Here is a 10883-nt window from a genome sequence, read left to right on the forward strand (position 1 = left end):
CCTCAGTTCCCTCAGCCGCTCCTCATCAGGCTTGTGCTCCAGACCCCTCACCAGCCCTTCTCTGGACACGCTCCAGCACCTCGATGTCCTTCTTGTAGTGAGGGGCCCAAAACTGAACACAGTATTCGAGGTGCGGCCTCACCAGTGCCGAGTACAGGGGCACGATCACTTCCCTACTCCTGCTGGCCACACTGTTTCTGATACAGGCCAGGATGCCATTGGCCTTCTTGGCCGCCTGGGCACACTGCCGGCTCATGTTCAGCCGGATGTCAACCAGCACCCCCAGGTCCTTTTCCTCCAGGCAGCTTTCCAGCCACTCTTCCCCAAGCCTGTAGTGCTGCATGGGGTTGTTGTGGCCGAAGTGCAGGACCCGGCACTTGGCCTTGTTGAATCTCATACAGTTGGCCTGGGCCCATCGATCCAGCCTGTCCAGGTCCCTCTGCAGAGCCTTCCTACCCTCGAGCAGATCAACATTCCCACCTAAGGAAGTGGATATCTGTATTTTATTTTTTTCAGCTGTAGCTCTTTAGGGGAAGTAAGTGCAGCATGGCGCTAGAATACACCTTTGGTGTAGCAGGGCCTTTATTCCGATAAGAATTACATAGTGCTACCACAATATGAATAATAATGACAAGCAATGAAGCCTTATCACATATTCTTTAAGCAACACCAAAATATAAGTGGAAGACAATTTCTGGATACCACCTATTGGTTTTACTTGTCATAAATTGCCCAAAGATATCGCTTTGTGAATTGCTCAAAAGTTTCCAAGTCTGCATTCCATCGATGCAGGAATAAACAAGCCAAGTGCATAATTTTCTGTAGCAATTCAAATAAAAAACTTGAATTTCAGTAATATCCTGAAGAAAAAATGAGCCAGTCTCATGTGTGTGTCAAGAACAGATTATCTATAAAAGCATAAGCAGTTGCAAACTCTAATCCTACCACAAACTTTCACACACCGATGTCCAAAGTTTATACCTTTGCTGTGAAAGTTTTCTCAAAGGAAAAGAAAAATCCTCCCTCAAAATGTGCTTCATAAAAAGTAAAGGAGAGTGGCATTGTTGAAATTTCCATTTTCTTCTGAAATGCAGCACTATTTATAGAAGAATTTTGCAAATACAGACCTAAATTCATGCTGGGATTTGTACAGGTCTCTAATTTCAGGCATTAAATTAGTCACAGTCAATGTGTCTGTGTGTATACAGGAAGTTTGTAACTATATTTAAGTGTTTTGCTGAATTGGGGTCACATAACAGCAAACCAACAAGAGCCCAACCTTTGGCAGGTCTTGCTCTCTAAGAGTTGATACTGTGGCTGCAGCTGATAGAGACAACTTAGAAATTGAAAAATCGTTAATGAAAGCTTCACTTTTTTAAAAATAAAATTGAACAAAATCCCTAAGGCAGATAACTGTGGAAACTTTCATGAAACAAGGAGAGTTGAAGACATGATTCTGTTTCATCACTAAGGACAGCAGTAAAACTATAAGCCTTATGCTGGTATGGCATAGCATAATATGTTAAAAAGAATTCTAATGTCTTTCTCGTATTTTTTTTCATGTTTTCAAAGATAAGCACTGTATGAGATTAATATTACAATGACAGGGACACTGAATTAGAAATTCATCGGGGGGTTAAAATACCATGTTTCAGGATTTACTGGGGATGGGGAAAATAAAACAGGAAATGGCATATTCAGTACAGTAGAGTGGTAAGCTGCTGATATATTACCATTTAGGTTGAAATAATAGGCAAAGCTAAATAGAAGTTAATAGTAGACAAACGGCCTACTAAAGGACCTTTCAAATTATTTATTTATTTTAGTAGTAATTCTAGGAATCTTTGTACTCCTAGAAAAATTAGAACAGTGGTAATAATTCAAAGTAATGGAAGAAAGCCTTTCAAAGAAATCAGAAATTTAGATTGCCTTTGAATAGGCAAGTTTGGCTTTTTTCTGTAGGTTGCACTAGTTTGGTTTTGTGCAAAGTTTCTTAAACAGTTTTCATAGGAAGAGGCTATTTTAGAAACAGTCATAGAAATAAAGGAATAAACCAAGAACGGTGGAGGAAAAATGAATGGTGCGGGCAGATAGAGGAACATACACCTTACGGTATGCAACAGCTCTTGAAACCAGCTGTGTGGGAGGCATAAGGATGAGGTAATCTGAGCCATGCTCTGCTGTGTGTAGATAGTTAACGTTTTTCATTCTAATGCCCATCAGAAAACAACGAGAAACTCTGAAAGTAGCTCAACTTACAAACACCTTCCCTCCTGATCATCATCATCAATAATTTATGTCATTCTGTCTGCCCTTACTGCTGACTTACACTGTGTATAATATATACATGTAAAAATATGCTGGCATATATTCAAGAACTTAATTATTAGGGTTCTTTAAGAACAATATTTTGTAACCAGAGCTTTGTAGGCTCTTAGATAGGAACTCTCTGCAGATGGGAGCAGGCAACAAGGAAAATGAAATATGAAATGAAAATAACTGATAAAAGCTGGAGAGAGAGAGATTTCATTAATCATTTATATTCTGAATGTATATGTACATACATATATGTGCATATATGCACGCCTATGATTTTTGATAGTGTTTGAACAGACAAATGAAATACTGAGGGGGACACACCCCCCTGAATTACCATATGCTACAACACTTCAAGCGTCATTAGTGCTGCTGGTTAAATTATTCTCTGGAAACCAATTCTTGGCTGAACTTAAGTAATCTTTTTTGTTCCTGTTTATAAAGATTATGCAAAACTACCCTCTCTTTCTGGCTGATGTATTCATTATTCACACAAATAAAATGAATGATTTCTTAGAAATTTGCCAGCTATGTACTCTTTGCAAACTATTTACATTGACAACTCAGTGAGTGTGATATGTCTCATAAATCAAATTATATTTTTATTTTCTTTAATTGGATAACTGAAACTTTTAAAGACTAGAGAATAATAAATGACAAGTAGCGAAGGAAAACAAAACACAGCTAGAGCAAATTTTTGATACACCCTTGTTTATGCTTAATTTTGTAATGCTTTAAGGATTTATGAACATTTTCATGAATAGATAACTAGTCATAAATGACAAGTAATATGACCTAGCATATAACAATAGAATGTTTCTTCAGTATAATATTACTGAATTAGTTCTTTCTGCATTTGACCAATCCAATCTGCACACAGAGAATGGAGCTTAAATATCCCAAACCCTTAGGCAAAAGCTGTTAAAAATGTTGTGACTGTGGCATCTGAGGAAAGTTTAGCATGATAAAAAAGACTGCTATTTGTATTGCAGATATTTCTACTGTAATTTTTAACTTTTCAAAACTTCGAAGTTTATAGCACAAAAAGTCTTTTCCAAGATATCTTTAATTAGTACATCTGACCATCTTAAAATCCCCATTAAAAAGTTGACAGAGAGGTAGCTTTGGCATCTTTGCTGTTTGTTATGTTTTAGGGGTTTTTTTTGTTTATTTTTTTCTTTTCAATGTGAATCACTGGACTACATAGGATGATACCTCACAGCTATTTTTGAATTGCTGGATCAAAAAATAGCACTGCTTCCAAAGATGGAATAAAAGTAACAAAGAAGGAAAAGTGTACGTTCGTACAATGCAGTTCAAAGATGGAGTTCTCCATGGACCAGTCCCTCACAACTTCAGAGATCACTTCTCTTTCCATTCAGCTGTAGTTGCTGGCACAGGTGGAGAGGTCAGCCAGTCCTGGGAGGCTCATGAGCTTCTGAGGACGGAGCTCTCATCGTGGACAGGAATCGATGCCCACTGATGCAGCAGATAAGAATCAGTTAAATTTTAACACGTCCTACAATAAAAACAACTTTTATTTCTTTTATGTATTTTCCCTTTGTAACTTCCTGTCACAGCAATCCAGCTGTGTCTCCTTCAGAAGAGAGATAAGAGCAGAAATGCAATTAGATATGTTACTCTGTTTAAATAGTTGGGAAGCAGTTAAATGCTGAGATGATGACAGCTATATGAATGCTTACACAGATAAATAGGTGATACTTTAACGTGCATGATAAAGAACAGATTTTTTTCACTATATGTGATTTTTTTTTTCTCTTTAACAACACCACTACCTCATTCCCTTCTGAGAGTTATAGATTGAAAGGGTGGTCTTCAAATCTTGAATCCAGGTTAGCAGAACTTTTTGACCTCAGAGTAAAATATTAATGTAAGGTTTTCAAACTATAAGCTGTCTGCTAAGTAGACATAAAAATGATCAGAAAAATACTAAAAGGAGAATCAGGGACACAAAAATACACTAATCATTGAATTGCAGAGTGCTTTTCAGCTAATAGTAAATTGTTTTTCAAATATATTTATGGGAGACTGAAGATAAAAAAGAAAATTGATCCACTGAAATTATAGCTGGAAAGGGATAGAAAGGATAAAAGAATAGCAGATTTGCTGAACTGGTGCTTTACTTATGTCTTTTCAGAGGAAAATGAGGATGGAGTGCAAAGAAAGACAGGAATCATATTTCTTGATATAGCCAAGCACAGAGGTATTAGATACAGTGTGGATACAGGAATCATTTCTTGATATAGCCAAGCACAGAGGTATTAGATACAGTGTGGATAATAATAGAAATAGTGTCAGATATAAGATAGATGACTTTGCAATTGGTAGTTTGTTGGTTTTCTTTTTATACATGCATTATATTTGTACATATATTTTGTCTTTTACTTGTCATTGTCCTTGAAAGCCTTCACTAATTTAAATTTGATGAATATTTACACCTGAAAGAACAGCTAAATTAAAAATGTTATAAGCAAACTGCAAGTATTATATACATAAGAGATCCTAATGAAATTTTGCAAAAATAAGAATAGTATTAGCAAAATTCCAGCTTGTTATTTTAAAAAGTTCGCATATAAATTTTATTTGCCAGGATCAGAGTAAAAATGCATATGCATACAGTTCAGGTTAACACAGTGTAATCCTGGATCCTTTGAAAGAATGATTTGTTGAATTTGAACTGCATCACATTTTGTGTGCAATGCTACTGTTAACTTATTCTTCTGATAGACAGTAAAAATGTGGTTTTGCTATGAACTTGTAGAATAATATGTAAAATTGAACAGGCAATAATATCTTCCTACTAAGCAGATAAATTAGGAAAATGGAGATTAGCCCTCTTAAAAGGAGTACGTAAGTTCAGATAGGAAAATAATCACTGTATAATTCTTTAAATATCTTTTTTCACTGTCTTTTCCCCCCTTTTTTTATTTATTTCTTCTCTGCTAAAATGAAACATGAAAAATATACTCTTGGTTGGGGAATAGTGTCCTAAAATTCAATCTAGGCTTGCTGAAGAAAAATTACTACAAGTACACAAGCAAAAGATAGTTTCAACTCCCTCATTCTCAGAGAAAAGTTTAGAAAAAGGTAATTTATTTAGACCCAAAACAGAGCAACTTGCACAGTATAATCAGACGTATTTCCTACTTGTATTATGCTTAGTGATAAGACAGCCTTTGATTTGTTTGTGTTGTAGAGTGACACCAGTGATATAATAGTATAGAACGTTATGTAACAAGATAATGAGAAGTGTCAAATAGATATTAATAGGCTGAAAAAATATTTGCCTGAGTTGAACTTCTCAGATATTTTTTTAATATGTATCTGAACCTGTAAGTTTCTTAAATATGTGTTTAGGGATGTCAACCATATGTCCAAGTGCTTTGCTAAAATATGTTTAAGATACTTTTTTCTATCATTAGTGCACCTGTTATAGCAACTTCTGTATTAAAGTCAGTCTTAAACTTTTTCTTTTGCTTTTTCTAAACAATTCTCACTTTTAAAGTATGAAAAGTAATCCGAATCCTATAGCAAGTATTAACATTTCTACAAAACATTTCTATAAAAAGAAATAAAACCCCTCTTGTATACAGTTTCAGAGACATGGTTATTTCCAAAGTACTGGAATGACTTCCAGTGTCATCATCTACATTTACATGTCAGGATAAAATCTGACAAGATGCATATCTTTATGTAGGGCTGCTTTAACATCCTGAAGAATTTAACCAGACTTTCGATTTTGTAATACAAATTAAAAGGTGTAGTAAAGCAAAGAACTTTGTCTGGAAGGTACATGATGGGCTCTGCAAACTGTAAGATTCTGAATCTTACAGCCTGCAAGATTCTGAAAATCTATGTCTGGATAATAAAAGGGGCTTGAAAAGAGTGTGCTACACTCCAGGTTTGTTGGCAGATTCTGGTGTAGGTTTGTGACATTGCGTATATGAAAACCGGATACCCTCTGTTGAGTATTCAATTTAGAGGACTCTTTGGTTCTATAAAAAGCATTGGTAGTGAAAGTTTAAAACCATCAGAAGACATCGTTATATAAAAATGGCAATGCTGTCATACATGAGTCCATCTATACAAACTTTCACAATGGCCATTTGCAAATATCTGGGAGGGGTATAAAAGCAGATAGTAACATTTCCCCATGTACTTTTTTTTGCTGGGATAGAGTTAATTTTCTTCATAGAAGTCTGTATGGTGCTATGTTTTGGTTTTGTGACCAAAACAGTGTTGATAGCACCCTGATGTTTCAGCTATTGCTGAGCAGTTCTTACACAGCGCCAAGGCCTTTTCTGTTTCTCATACTGCCCTGCCAGTGAGTAGGCTCGGGGTGCACAAGAAGTTGGGAGGGGACACAGCTGGGACAGGTGACCCCAACTGGCCAAAGGGATATTCCATATCATATGACATCATGATCAGCAATAAAATCTGGGGGGGAAGAAGTAGGAAGGGGAAATGTTCAGAGTGATGGTGTTTGTCTTCCCAAGTCACTGTTACGTGTGATGGAGCCCTGCTTTCCTGGAGATGAACCCCTGCCTGCCGATGGGAAGCAGTGAATGAATTCCTTGTTTTGCTTTGCTTGTGTGCACAGCTTTTGCTTTACCTATTAAACTGTCTTTATCTCAACCTATGAGTTTTCTCACTTTTACCCTTCAAAGCAAAGGTAAAAGCGAGAAGGGGGGGAGTGATTGAGTGGTTGCGTGGGGCTGAGCTGCCTATGGGGTTAACCCACAACACCCCAGAATATTTTTATAACATCCATTGACATGGGGTTCAGGGATTCCTAAAGCAGAGATGCTAAACTCTCTAGGTTTTTTTAGTCCATCAGTTTGTTCAATAATATATTAGAAGTTTCAGGAATAAATTTTGTGGATGTTGATGCCTGGCTAAAGTCTGTATCTGGTCCCTGTCATGACTTCATGGCCTCTGAGTGGAGCAGGGCACTTGGAATCATGGCTTTGCCCCCGTGTTGGGATTTATTGCTTTCTGGTGGTCACATTGGTGCAGCGATATCTATGGGGATGCTATACGGTCATGCTGGATGGCAGTTCTAAATAAAGTGAAGCAAGGGATCACAGTGTAAGTGTGGAGGTGCATATGGATTAGTTGGAGAGCTATTAGGGCTTGTTGGAATTTGAAGGGCAAGTGACAATGTAGAACAGATGTGCTTACACTGTTCTGAAGTTAAAGAGCCTTGAGTGTGGACAGGAGTACTGACATTTGAAGTGTTTTTTTATAAGGTGCTGTTCTGGAGGCATCTTTTAGAACAAGAGTAAGAAAGCAATTTTGCCAAACTATCAGTAAATATTGCATACTTCACAAAGATGAGAAATCCTACTTTAGAATATTGCCTTTTTTTCCCATTCACTGGGATTGAGTAGTTGTTGGTTTGCTTTTTAGTTTCTAGGGTCTTGGAAATCAAAACCTACCAAGAGTAAACTATTGACACCTTAGAGACTCTAGGTAGATTAAATACAGAAAATTAATCTTTCACCTGCAAAAACAGAGCAAATTAATTTCTGTTGAGCATAATCTCAAATGTTACTCTGAAAAAAAAGACATTACAATAGTTCAGGATAGTTTATGGCTTGATGATTTTAGCTTCAAGATACAGAATCATTAGATCTAGGCTATAAAGACAAATTTTACAAGAAGGAGGGGGAAAATAGTTTCAGGAGCCTATATATCACACCATCTCCACAGTAGATTAGTTCATGATGGAAATGTCTAGATTTCCCCTCTGCTTCTTGATTTTGTGGCCTCCAACAGAGTATCACCTACTGCTGAGCTATGCCTTTCACAGATTCACAGAATGATTGAGGTTGGAAGGGACCTCTTGATGCCATCTAGTCCACCTGCCCCAATCAAGCAGGATCAGGTAGAACAGGTTGCACAGCACTATGTCCAGTTGGGTTTTGAGTATCTCCAAGGTTGGAGACTCCGCAACCTCTCTGCGCAACGTGTTTCAGTATTTGACCACCCTCAGAATCTTCAGATGGAATTTCATATGTTTTTATTGTGCTTGTTATCTTAATGCCTCTTGTCTCAGTGGGCACTATGAAGGCTCTGTTTTCTTCATTCCCTCCTATCATGTATTTCCCTCTGGGCCTTCCAGCTGAACAGTCCCAGCTCTCTCAGCGTCTCCTCACATGAAAGATGCTCCAATCCCTTCATCATCTTCATGGCCTTTCACTGGAATTGTTCCAGTAAATCCATCTCTTTCTTGCACTGGGGAGCTCAGAACTGGACACAGCACTCCAGATGCAACCACACCAGTGCTGAGTAGAGGGTAAGGATCACCTCCCTTGACCTGCTGGCAACTTTCTTCCTAATGCAGCCAGGAGGCTGTTTCCCTTTTTACTACAAAGGTGCATTGCTGGCTTATGGACACAGATCCTGTTTTCCCTACGTGGACATTTATTTCCTCACATAAAAGTTCTCAGGGAAGCTGCCAAGGAGATTGTAGGCCTCTCATTAGTCAGTATAGCATGCAGCATACAGGTATGACCATGCCACAGGTGCCTATAGCTGGTGCTCTACCTTTGAGATGTACTTTCAGAAGAGTGCAAATGATATTCGTCCTTATATGCCATCTAACTTCACCATCCTCTTGCCCTTTCTTCAGATCTGGTTCTTGATTGCGAGTGCTACTTTTTGCCCTTGATGTTCAACTAGTGCAAGTGAAAATGGGGCCCATGGTAGGATTTGATTTTATAATATATTGGGAAATTCTATTTTATTGGGATAGAAATGTAGATAAGGAGGAAGGTCCTATGCTGTTTTTTACCTTGTAAAACTGCAGTTACAAACACATGGAGCTAATGCATGGTGAGTCAAATTACGTTGAGCTTCTGTAAATAAACATAGAAAAACCTGTTGTCATTAGGTGAATGTAGTTCTGTTCCCAATAGTTTTTACACCAATAAAATCAGAGTAACTTCATGGAGCCATTCCAGCTTTATCTGTAGCTGAGGTGAGACAAAAGGCCTGAAGTTATCTTACAGTTGCATACCACAGAGCCCAATGGTGTTGCTGTAGAATAACTGAGACAAATGTTATAGAATTTTACAAGAAAGAATAAGTTGTTTCATGTTCAAAGACTTTATGAAATATAATGTACAATGAGACATGAACAGGCATACAAGTTTCAAAGAGAAAAAAGGCAGACAAACTTTGAATAACGATGAAGGCCCCTGAAGATCAGGTACAATGAGCACTTATAATTCTGGGTAGTTGTCCAGCTTATCCAAATTCTTAAAGTCTAAGACCTTGCTGAACAGATGGTAAAACAATTTTCCATGACTTCTCATTTAATGTTTGTAGAAGAGTCATAATAAACTAGAAATAATCATGTTTTGTTTTGTTTTGTTTTCTTGAGAACTTGGACTTATGGGATGGCAAGGATGTATCAGAGGTTTAAAATAATAGTTAGACTTACATTTGAATACTAACATATACAGAGTAATAAAATAAACTTAGAATACCCTGGATATCACTAAACCTTACCAGCAGTCATCAGCTTGTAATATTTGTAACAGGTCTGTGGATGAGCAAGGTATAAAGATATTTCCTTTGCAAACTACTTGAATCTTCTGATGAGAACTATGTTTTATTATAGGTAGGAAATTAAAATTAAAGAGCTGTGTCATTTTAGGTGTGACTGCATAGTGAAAACTTTTGGTAAATATTGACTTTCCAAGTTACGTGCTTTATTTATCTGAGAAAGATTCTCAGTAAATGAAACATGAATCTCCTACTCTTTTAGTCAAGGTGGTTTAAGTGCAAAGGAGGAAGTTGTCTTTAAGAGGAAGGATCAAACTTTGTTATTAATTAAATTAAGCTCTGGAGGGTTATGGAGTTCTAGTGGCTCTTCTCTTCAGTTACCGCGCCACTTTGAGAACACACCTAATGTATTCATTTTCCATTCTGCTGCCAACTTTTCAGTGGAGTTAGATTTAACTGGGACAGTGAGGATTTTCACACCACTTTTCCCACAAATCCACTAATTCTTTCTATGGTTCTTCAATGTTCAGTGTCCAGTATTTCATATTGCCTCTGGCTCCTAAAGCCTGTACATCAGCTGTGAGGAGCCAGAGAAAGCTTGCATCACTTTGTAGAGCTGAGGAAAGTGTGTTCCTCCCATCAGCACTTGCCTGTTAATGGCCAACATTTGTGTGATTCTACGTCATGACAGGCCTCTGTCCCAGAATGAAATTTATGGAAAGAGGAAATTTTTTAGTCCTTTACAGATACTGCGCTACATCTAACCTGTATAAATATCAATGGTGGAGCCAATTGAATGCATGTAGTTTGGTCAGTGTTTTCGCATGTGTGAGGTTTTAAGATGAAATAGCAATCTTAGCATGTGGAGACTCCATTTTTGGAGATACCTCAACAAAAATGAACAAGGCCCTGAGGAACCTGCTCTAGCTGACCCTGCTTTGAACAGGGGTTTGAACTAGATAGAATCATAGAATCATTAAGGTTGGAAAAGACCTCTAAGATCATCGAGTCCAACTGTTGACCCAACACCACCA

Source organism: Aptenodytes forsteri, unplaced genomic scaffold (genome assembly GCF_000699145.1).
Source record: "Aptenodytes forsteri isolate BGI_AS27 unplaced genomic scaffold, ASM69914v1 Scaffold94, whole genome shotgun sequence".
Taxonomy (NCBI): domain Eukaryota; kingdom Metazoa; phylum Chordata; class Aves; order Sphenisciformes; family Spheniscidae; genus Aptenodytes; species Aptenodytes forsteri.